General features: G+C 48.3%; 1 pseudogene; it reads left to right on the top strand.

Moving 5' to 3' along the window:
* The first annotated feature begins 1,181 nt into the window (after positions 1 to 1,181).
* Positions 1,182 to 8,867, top strand: LOC138580364 (ammonium transporter Rh type B pseudogene; annotated as a pseudogene).
* The last annotated feature ends 1,458 nt before the right edge of the window (positions 8,868 to 10,325 follow it).

Here is a 10,325-nt window from a genome sequence, read left to right as displayed (position 1 = left end):
TACAAGTTATAGTCAATTATCGAGTCTGTGGGTTTAGCTTCATTAGAGTAGGTAAAAAATAAGGGGTGATGTATCAGAAAAGTAATTCTTGAGGAGAAACTGGAGTTAAAGCAAAAGTATTGCAATGTGGTATAACCTGGTCGTGTATGGTGCAACCGCCTGCTTCCATTTCAGAGGCCTTTTGCACTAGAACACTGTTGGCTGCAAGGCTTTGAACGAATCCTAAAATGATTGCCTTGTGCAACTTTCCTGGCCATCGTTTTTAGTCTGTCTGCCCAGAAATGGACCAGCCAGTTGGAACCCTTTCTTAGTCCTGCCACCAATGTGTTGTATGCCATGCTGCCCTGAGCAGGGCCAGTTATTAGGATTCTATACCCATCACTCTTTAGTTTTGGGGGAAAGCAGACTTTTTTTTTAAAACGGTATGTCACCCAGAGGCACATTCCTGTGATGTCGCTTCCTGTGATGTCACTTCCTGTGACGTCACTTCTATTGACATCACCCGGGTCAAAGGTTGTGCCATAAACTGCCTACCCACCTGGAAATGTAAAGGTTGGCCCCTATGCTACTGGCGATGCAGGCTCCTGGCCTATCCCTCATTTGTCCCATCCTGCTCAGTGGGCTAAGAGCGTTGCACACCTACAAGATGGGTGTGTTTGGTCTACATTCAAGGGTTGGGGGTGGACTTGGCTCTGAAACAGGGAATGTTCAATAGGAAAACCTGGACATTTTCCAACAGGCCGGTGTTTCAGAAAGGCCAGTTGGGCTGGGGTCGCATCCGCCACAGTTTAGTGGCATCGCCCAGCGAGCAGCAATGGCTGAGTGGTTCTCGCAACAGATCAATCTTTAGTTTAGTGCCTTTAGGTGTCTTCCCTTCAGTTGTTCTGTGCCAGTCCACAGATCCTCAACACGATCCGCCCTCAGCTGATGCAGCCCCGTTACCCCTCAGCCCCCACCTGCCCTCCCCCACCCACCCCACCCGCCTCGTATTTGCATGAACGCGGTAGGCACAGCAGGGAAAGACGGAATTCCTGGGCTCAGTAGGGCATTAAATTGCCTTGCTCCATGCAGGTTTAACGATAGCAATACAAGGTAATGATTAATCGAGTGTCAAAGAGCCCTGGTCAGAGTTCACAGTCATTGATGAGGCCTGATAATGCCTGGGTCTATTTCCAGCCAATGGCGGCGCGGGACTGGCTCAGTTGGGATGAATATACGGTATAAATGCAGGTTAGGATGGTGGCCGGCTCTGTTGCGCTGAGCGTCTTCCGGTTCCGCCATCTTACCAAGAATGTCCAGGGTCTTTTCCACCAACCTTCGCTGCCGCCTGCCTGCCCTGCTCCTGCTGCTCCAGGGGACGCTGCTCGTGCTGTTCCTTGTGTTTGTGGTCTACGATGAGCAAGCGGACGCTGCCGCCCAGACCAACGCCACAAGGCCGGAGGACAACACACTGTACACCATCTTCCCGCTCTTCAAGGATGTCCACACCATGCTGTTTGTGGGCCTGGGCCTCCTTCTCACCTTCATGAAGCTCTATGGATTTAGCGGCATGGCCTTCAACTTCCTGGTGGGCAACTTCGGCATCCAGTGGGCGCTCATGGTCCAGGGGTTCTTCTACCACTTCCGAAACGGGAAGATCCACTTGAGTATGGAGAATGTCCTGAATGCCGAGTTTGCGTCGGTCACAGTCCTGATCTCTGCTGGCGCCGTCCTGGGCAAGACCAGCCCGGTCCAGCTGCTTCTGATGTCTATTGTGGAGATTCCGCTGTTTGTGGTCAACGAGTGGTTCATCAGCAATTATCTCAAAGTGGTGGACGTGAGCGGGACCATAGCCATCCATGTGTTTGCTTGTTACTATGGACTAGGGGTTACTCAGATCCTCTACAGACCGTCCCTCAAGAGTGGGCACCCAAAAGAGGTCACTACATCTTTGACGGACCTCCTCTCGCTGTTGGGGACCCTCTTTCTCTGGATCTATTGGCCAAGCTTCAACGCGGTGCTCGCCCAACCTGGCGACGCTCAGCACCGGGCAGTTCTGAACACCTTTATCGCCCTGAGTTCAAGCACCCTGACTACATTTGCCCTGTCTAGCCTGCTGGACAAAAAGGGAAAACTCAACCTGGTCCATGTGCAGAATGCCACCCTGGCTGGTGGGGTGGCAGTTGGCGCCGCGGCTGACATGATGATTACGCCAGCAGGGGCCGTTGGTCTAGGATCCATGGGGGCGATGGCCTGTGTTTTTGGTTTCCGCTACCTGACCCCCTTTCTATCGCAGAAGCTTTGCTTGCAGGATCAGTGTGGCATTCACAACCTGCACGGCATACCAGGAATTGTGGGCACCGTGGGGAGCATTGTGGCCATACTGTGCTCCTCAGAGGCAAGCTACGGGCTCAGCCTCTACGAGATCTTCCCAGACAGGGTACAAGAGCAGGGCATGCCAGCAGTGTCCTCAATAGTGATGCCCGAGGCCGGGCGCAGCACCACCGACCAGGCTCTATACCAAGCTGCCGCTTTCGGAGTGACATTTGCAGTATCTCTGTGTGGAGGTTACCTCACTGGCCTGCTACTTAAGATGCCATTCCTGGGCCAGCCCCCCCAAGAATTTTGCTTTGACGACGAACCCTACTTCAAGGTTCCAGATTCCACAGAGGTTCCATGGTACCAGGCGGCAGATGCCAACGGCGAGCTCAGTCTCCCGCTAAAGGACATTTAAGAGTGTTGGCTTGACTCCATAATTGTGGGTGGGACCTCCTGCCACGCCTTAAACCAACCCACTTGGTTCTAGAGGGGATTCGGCTTGGAGCCATGGAGCAAGAGACCCAGACCCCGTGGGCTGACTTTAGTGCTGTGCCCTGTGATGGAATTGTTGTGGGCCGCAGATTGGCACGACTGCACTGAACTCTGGCAACATGCTTCCTCCTTGATGGCCTTCTTTGACTGTATTAACGGTGGGTTTGGAGTCATCAGTCATTGGTTCAAATGAATGTTTCACTCCAACACACTGTGTGATTTTGGACAACTCTGTTTATCTCTCAGGACCTCCGTTTCTTCTTTCTGAACAGAAGGCGCCTTAAATCTGGTTTAGGTGGCCTTTGGGAGCTGTATGATTGAGGTCCCTGGTCTAACGCTTGGATTGAACAGTTACTCATTGCTGATTATTGGGACAGGAAACCGTCAGCTGCCAATTACTGGCTCCTGCCCAGCGGCACAATCCCTGGTGCCCGCCAACCGCCGGCTCCTTTGCACATCTTTCATTAGCTGTGCCCAGGATTGTCTCAGGAGTGGGGGTTATGTAATCAGGCCGTCTCGTATGGACCCTGGCGATCTGTCAGCACCCATGTGTACGTAGAGTGCCCTTCTGTAATGAGTGTACCTAGACTCAATCCCGTGCAGATCACGGTGGGGAAGGGAACACGTGACCATGGTCACATGTGCACATTGTAACAGGTCGCCCTAGTCCAATGCAAATTGTTCGCGAGAACTCACAATGTAGAATAAATCACAGAGCGTTATTCTTTGTAAATGTTTGCCTATGAAGTATTTATTCATAAAGTAAGGACGGTTCCAGGTAACAGATGCCTCACGCTCTCTCTCTCATCGTGCCGGCTCTATCGCTTTGCTCACGGCGCCTTTAACCTTATGCCCATCTTGAAAGCAGCCGTAGAGTGCATACTTCAGGAAAGGGGCACTGTCTACCGCGCAGGACGTGGGGGTTGTCAGGGAAGCTCGGTGGGCTAATGCGCTTGCTGCAAAGAACTCTGTGACCAATAGGTTACAGAGCCGAGTGCCCGTTGGACAGACTTTCCTTCCCAAGGGACAACCCCATGAGCACACATGACCGTCGTTCTAACGAGGGGTGTTACTAGGCTGGAAGATCACGGGTGTTGTTAGGCCTGGAAAAGATCCGGGGCTATGCTAATGTCGGGACTCGGGGCTAGCTATAGCCTTTTGGTTGTAGCTCCTGGGCTTCTATCCCGGGCTACACCCAAAAGACCCAGGGCTATAGACCCCCCAGCCTCATTGCGACGCCTCTGGTTCTAATAGCCTCAGCGTGCCGGGCGTTAAGTTGCATAATGCGCATGGGAGTCACTCAGGTATCATAGTTAGATGGCGATCATTTCCCCGTGCCTGCCTCTTCCTAATCCCCGAGGCAGCGCGTACTGGCTCCCTACATGCTTCTCCCGACTACAGGAGCAGCCCGCGGCAACATATCACGGTGGAATCGCGCTGCCACCGAGTGTATGCACTCCGAGAAGCAGCAACTGCCACCCGAGCGGGCATAGAGAAAGAGCTCCTTTATGGCGCCTCTCACGGGACCGTTGAGAGGTCCCAGCAAAGGGCTGATAAGGAAACGTGTTGTGAACCGTGGGTTCTCCTCTTCTGCTGGAGCCCAGCACCGCTTGGGTCCGTAGGTTGCCTCAGCAAGTGGCTGGCTCTGACAGGGACGTGCATTTATCTGCTGAAAACATGACTTGCACTTTGGTTTATTAATATGCAATATTTTTGAGCGCAGTGCCCAGCTTCGAGGGCCAGCGGGGAGCACTGCACGCCAATGGGTTGTTTCAGGTGTTGACATCTGTAGGGGGAGGGGAGTCGACAATACCGGGGGACAGGAGGTTTTGGTTTCCGGCCGTGGCAGTGCATGCGACTTCCGCTGACGAAGTAGGTGAATGAGGTAGCAGGAGGGATGTCTCTACATGTTTGAAAAGCATAACGCTGCTCACCGTAGACTTAGGGTGGGCAGAAATGCATGCCGGGATGTTGGGCGATTTCTGGTAGGCTCGTGTCTGTTTAGAGAGGACTGCACAGTGTCAAGCACATGTTGCGCAGAGCAGTGCTTCAAGAGTAAAAATAGGAGGGCAGGCACTCACCGATCTATGTTTGAAGTGGGCCGTGGCTCAGCCTGGGAGGGTCTTAAAATAGCTCTCGCACTAGAGCCCCCGAGGCCCATTGACCCATTTCAATTAATCTTTACACTGTGCATACTACCGTAACTCTATTTTCCTAGTTCTCAATTTGTCTCACTTTCGCTCATTGCGTCTAATTCTCTATTTGTGTCAATTTCTACATGTCTCACTCCCTACACTCACACTTCAGTTATGTTCTCACCAGAGGCGAAGCCAGGATTGTCTACCCCGTGGGGCCTGGCGCTCGTTTAGTGGGGTCCACCACAGTGACAATAACATCTGTTAATGCCCACACAGTGCTGCTGAGTGGGCATTTACAGATTTCGGGTGGGCCTTGCTCGCTGAGGCCCTACCTTGTGTACGCCGCTGGCTTCTCACCTCCTCTTTACTCTTGGTGGAGGCTGGCCTTCGGAGCAAGCTCTGCTAAAACATGTCAACGTTTCAAACCAACATTCCAGTATCATGGTCTACTATTAAGTCATTACCTTTACATGTGATTCTGTCAGCCTAAGGCAACCATCTCTCACAGGCACGCCTCAATTACAGACTCATTTTGACCTAGTATTGTTATGTATAAAAGATGGCAAGCTTTGAAGACCCCCGATTTTTACAGGCAATGCACAGTGAGACTAAATAATGAGCCAAAGATCACACACTTTGCTTAGCAGTATACCTGGGATTCTGTCACTCAGCTTCCAGTTTCTTGTTATGGAAGGTGCTAAGAAAATTTGAATATTCATATAAATTGAGGCTTTCTTTTTTGCATGTCAAACTAGCAGATATCATAGCTGTAAACTAAGCTTTAGAAGGGGAGTTTTATTATTGCTTGCCTCCGTTGTGCAACAATAAAAAATTTGGTAGGTACCGGGAGCTCTGTGCAGGTTGTCAGTCCAAAACCTTCCACCTCAACTCCAGCTACATAAACATTTACACATTAGAAAAGGCAGTGCTTACAACAAAGAAACATGTTAAAAAAAGTAATTGTTATGTGTCTAGTCTGCACCAGCCCAGTTCATGTTTCACAGACACAGGTGTGTTGGGAAATGCCCAGAACAGCCCATATCAGTCGCTGGTCACATGGTTTGGCCTACAACTCCCGAGATCCCTCACCGCCCGTACACCCATACACGTTTTACAATTTCACTTTGAACGTGTTCAGAAGTAGCCAAACAGGACATTTTTTTCTCAGGCAGGTTATCTTACTCCTTTCCTCACATCCCGCGAGACTTGGACTGTTACCTCTCCACAGCATCATTTCAGAGACCACTCCCACATCTGCACCGGATCAGTCCATATACCAGGGGTGCCAATACGTTTTGAAACGCAGATAGTAGGCCCTTCACCTCATCATACTTTCCCTTTCTTCTTCCTCCCTCAACCTCCTGCACTCACCTTTCTACTCTCACCTATTGACAGCGTCTTCACTGACAACCGAATGCTCAGTGGTTCCAAGAATAATCTACTGGGGTTGGATTTGGGGTGCGGGGTGAATATCTATTTCTGTACCCAAGGAAGCCTCCATGCTTCAAATGGATGCTTGAGCACATCTCAGTCACATTACAGAATTTACCTTTTAATGATGCTTGCTATTTGAGTCCCAATAGTTTGGCCCCCAGCCGTATCTGCATTTAGCAATTTGCACCCCAATATTGGCTAACTCAACGTCACCCGATAAGGCTGGCGCCAGAACATATCAATCTATGTGTATCCAGGTTTTGGAATGGGGTCCAAATGCCTGGAACAAAAGACTGACTTTGTATAATGCAACTCACGAAGGCCTCCCCCGCAAGCGCAAGTTCGGCCTTTTGTTTCCATCCCTTTCTCCTGGTCCCTTTAGGGGAGGTCACCCTGTCCCTTCCTGCACTGCGTGCTCCCTCCGTCCCACCTTCTTCCCTCTGCACTTACCTGCTTCGGGCAGCGCCTCCTGCTTTGCACCTCGTGGATCTGCCAGCCGCAAAGCCGGGCTTCCCGATTCCCTTCCTGCTAGGGGTGCACCGAATAGTAGATTTAAGTATTCGACCGAATACCGAATAGTTGCACAAGTATTCAGCTGGTGACGAATACGGAGACGAATAGTTGCCTTTTTAATAAATACAGTTATGTGGACAAGAAAAACACGTTGTAAATTAAAAACATACTTTAAAAATGTATATCAATACTTTATTGCATTTCTTTTCTTTGTTGTCTATGGGAGATGTTTGTATAAATCCTGAAAGGAATACATTATCAGAAAATAAACTGTTCAGTAACAGCACAGTTTGTATTTGTGTGTATTCACACGTGTAACATGTTGGGCAGGAGCCAAGTAACTAGGACTAGCCCAAAGGTATAGTATGCATGTATGCAATCACTGTGAGAGGAGACTGGGATGTGTCTACTTGTACTGTCAAATGTTCCTTTTGGGCCTGTCCCTCTAGCCTCCTGGCTCCAGTAAGGCCCTGAACATAAAAGGGGTGCTTACATCAATTTGCACCCTGCTGATGTGCTACACAATACAAACCTTTGGGATGCCAAAACCATGCTTTGCACCTGTGGTACTGAATGGAGGTGAGGCATTTGAAAAAAGTCTTTTCATTAATAGTATTTTTCTTTGTTTTTAACGTGGGGAATGTTTGTGGTGTTTTGGGGCATGGTAAAAGACACCAGACAAAAATATAATGGGAATGCTGAGTCCTACAGGATGCTCGGCTGGCCCTATAGTGAAGGGGCAGTTTGATTTTCAGATCTTTAACGGGCATGTGCAAGTATATTTTACTTATTTATTTCACCTGATATCCATTTGGTCCAATGTTTCTAAATTCTAAACTTGTATCTCCTTGTCTTTATTACACAACTAACCCTCTTTTATAATCTCAAATGTTGGGAGGAATATTTCTGCTGCCACAGACTGGGGAAATTTGGTTAAAAAAGATAGCCACGTTCTTTACTAACATCAGTCACTTCTACTCAATTCAAAGGGACTCATTTTGGCAACGTGAGAAAGTTGGAGGGCAGGAATTGTAACCTATGTTTCGATATTATAAGCACATCTCTGCCGCAGGCACACTTCACACTGAGCCATCTGACTTGTTTCAAAACCTTTGCCTGCAGGCTGAATTCTATTAAGCAATTCCGCACTGGGTTCGGAACTTCCAGGGATCTCTGAAACAGATATATTAACCAACTGAATTATATTATTTGGATTGGGAATTGGTGGAATTCGACCCTGTAACTTTCAGATTCCTCACACAGTTCATCAGCAAATCAATAAACGCCTACAGAAAAAACAATTTCAAAAGAGACCTCATGAACTCCAATGGGAGACCAGACTACATTCAAAATTTTGAGAGGTTGGCTTCAGCTCCCCCGTCCCAGTGAACCACCAGATGAAAGTTGCTCTGTCCAGTACATGAAGGGCAGCGACTTTGTTTGCACGTTCACACCTCTGCTTTGCCTGATCTCAATAAAAAAAAAGTGACAACATCATTTGTTAAATTACCCTTTTAAAGGATAAGCACGACATGCCTGGATGATTCCAGGCATGCAGTAAAAGGAGTACTTAATGTATTTTGTAGGGAAAACTATTTGGTTTTGAGTGATATTTACTCAAGTATTTGTCCAAAGGCGAATAACTCATTTTCCCCCGGAATTCGACCGAATACTTACTCGAAGCTGAATTTTGGTACACCCCTACTTCCTGCATATGAAAACATCATTCCTCCATCTTCTTGCCTACTCTGAGCCTCATATAATTCATGTTCCCTTTGTCTACAGCTGGTCCCATGTTGGCCTCCTACTTCTCCTTTCCCCACTCCTCGCTTCATCATACTCAGGTCTGGATAACCCAGGCGGGGGCTGCAGGGGCACAATTCACCAACCAGTGGGCATGCCACAGTGCTGGGAGACCTCTAAGGTGGTCAATAGTGCAGCATAAAAGACTATTTACATTTACTGTGCTGGCTCAGCCTGATGGGAGTTGCAAACAAAAATGTATGGTGGGTTCCAGGTTAGCTGCCCTTGCTCTATAGACCCGCTGCCTTTAATTGTTCTTGGCGAAAGCCCAGAGGAGTGCGGCAGAAGGCTGCACTTCTCTGGCAAAGTCTAGATCATGGTGAAAACAACACCAAAAAGTTTAGGGGTTGCCACATGGAAGGAAAATTACTCACAATTAAGAAATCTTTCCTAACAGTGGGGCCTAGTTGCAGAGGCAGGTTTAGATTCCATATGGGGCGATGGTCTCTTCCTAAGCACTAGGTCAGTGATGGACTAGCCTACAAGGGAACACTGGAGATTGCCTGTTGGGTCTCTGTACAATGGGCCTCTTTTGTGGCGGTACCCTAGTTCTCTGACCCCTTCTCTCTTTCTCTCTCTCTCCATCTCCCCTTTTACCCCAAATCCTTAGTTGTGTTTAACTACGTTTTAATCCCTACATAGTAACAAATATTCTTTAAAATTCACTATTTGGACCAATTCTTTCAAACCTTTCTTGTGGGAGCGAGAACACCCAAACCGTACTTAGAGGGGTTGCGTCTGCTTGCGCTGTGTAAAATGAGGCTGCTTTGAAAAATGCTTCCCAGTCCACCCCTGCACTAGTGAATACCATTTTAGTATGTTGCCCGTCTCAGGGAGGCCTCCTCTGGATCTGGCGCCCAAGTGGGATGACTGCCACCTCAGTTCCTCCCCTAGCTCTGCCACTGGCAACTCGAATGGTGGGCTTCAGTTTGTGGTCCCTCTGAGGGCACTGCCCTGACTTTGGAAGCCTGACAAATCGAAAGTCCTGTTTAATATCATATGGGAATGGATGGGATGCCCTGGAACTCCTATGCAACATTCTGCAGCAAACTGTGGAGTTAATACTGTAAGCACACTGTAGATAAAGTACTGCAGTCTTTTTAGACAAAATATACTGCAGTTAACTACAGAATGCCCTATACTGCAATTATGATTGTAAAAACTATAGTTCATGCTATTATATTTATTGAAGTAAATATACTGCAGAGACTGAGTTGCAGACTGTCACACATGCTGCTGCAAATGTACTTCAAATTCCAGTTTATACCAACATCTCTACTGTAGTACTTTAGGGACATATGTTGTGCCCAACAATATTGCATGTATTTATTCACATTCGTTTCTGCAGTGACTGCAAAACAAAAAAAGAAAGCTTGGTGCTGCATCATAGTCTTATGGCCTGGTCCTTTCTAACATGACCTTATTACTGAGCGAGCACAGCGGTACTGAGCGCTTAACTGTGTGATGTTCATTCCATACTATGGTGAATGTACAACTGAGTGGTGATTTACCACGTGCATCCTCGAACACAGGGTGAATATAAATAAAAAGTATAAGCTAAGAGGGCGGGGATAAAGTATGTAAAAGAATCTTCATGGCCATCTACCCACCACCCAATACCCCATTGCAGTCCCGGATGCATTGATT

This window comes from Ambystoma mexicanum, chromosome 3p (genome assembly GCF_040938575.1).
Source record: "Ambystoma mexicanum isolate Mex_15411 chromosome 3p, UKY_AmexF1_1, whole genome shotgun sequence".
Taxonomy (NCBI): domain Eukaryota; kingdom Metazoa; phylum Chordata; class Amphibia; order Caudata; family Ambystomatidae; genus Ambystoma; species Ambystoma mexicanum.
This window is presented reverse-complemented; position numbering and strand designations above follow the sequence as displayed.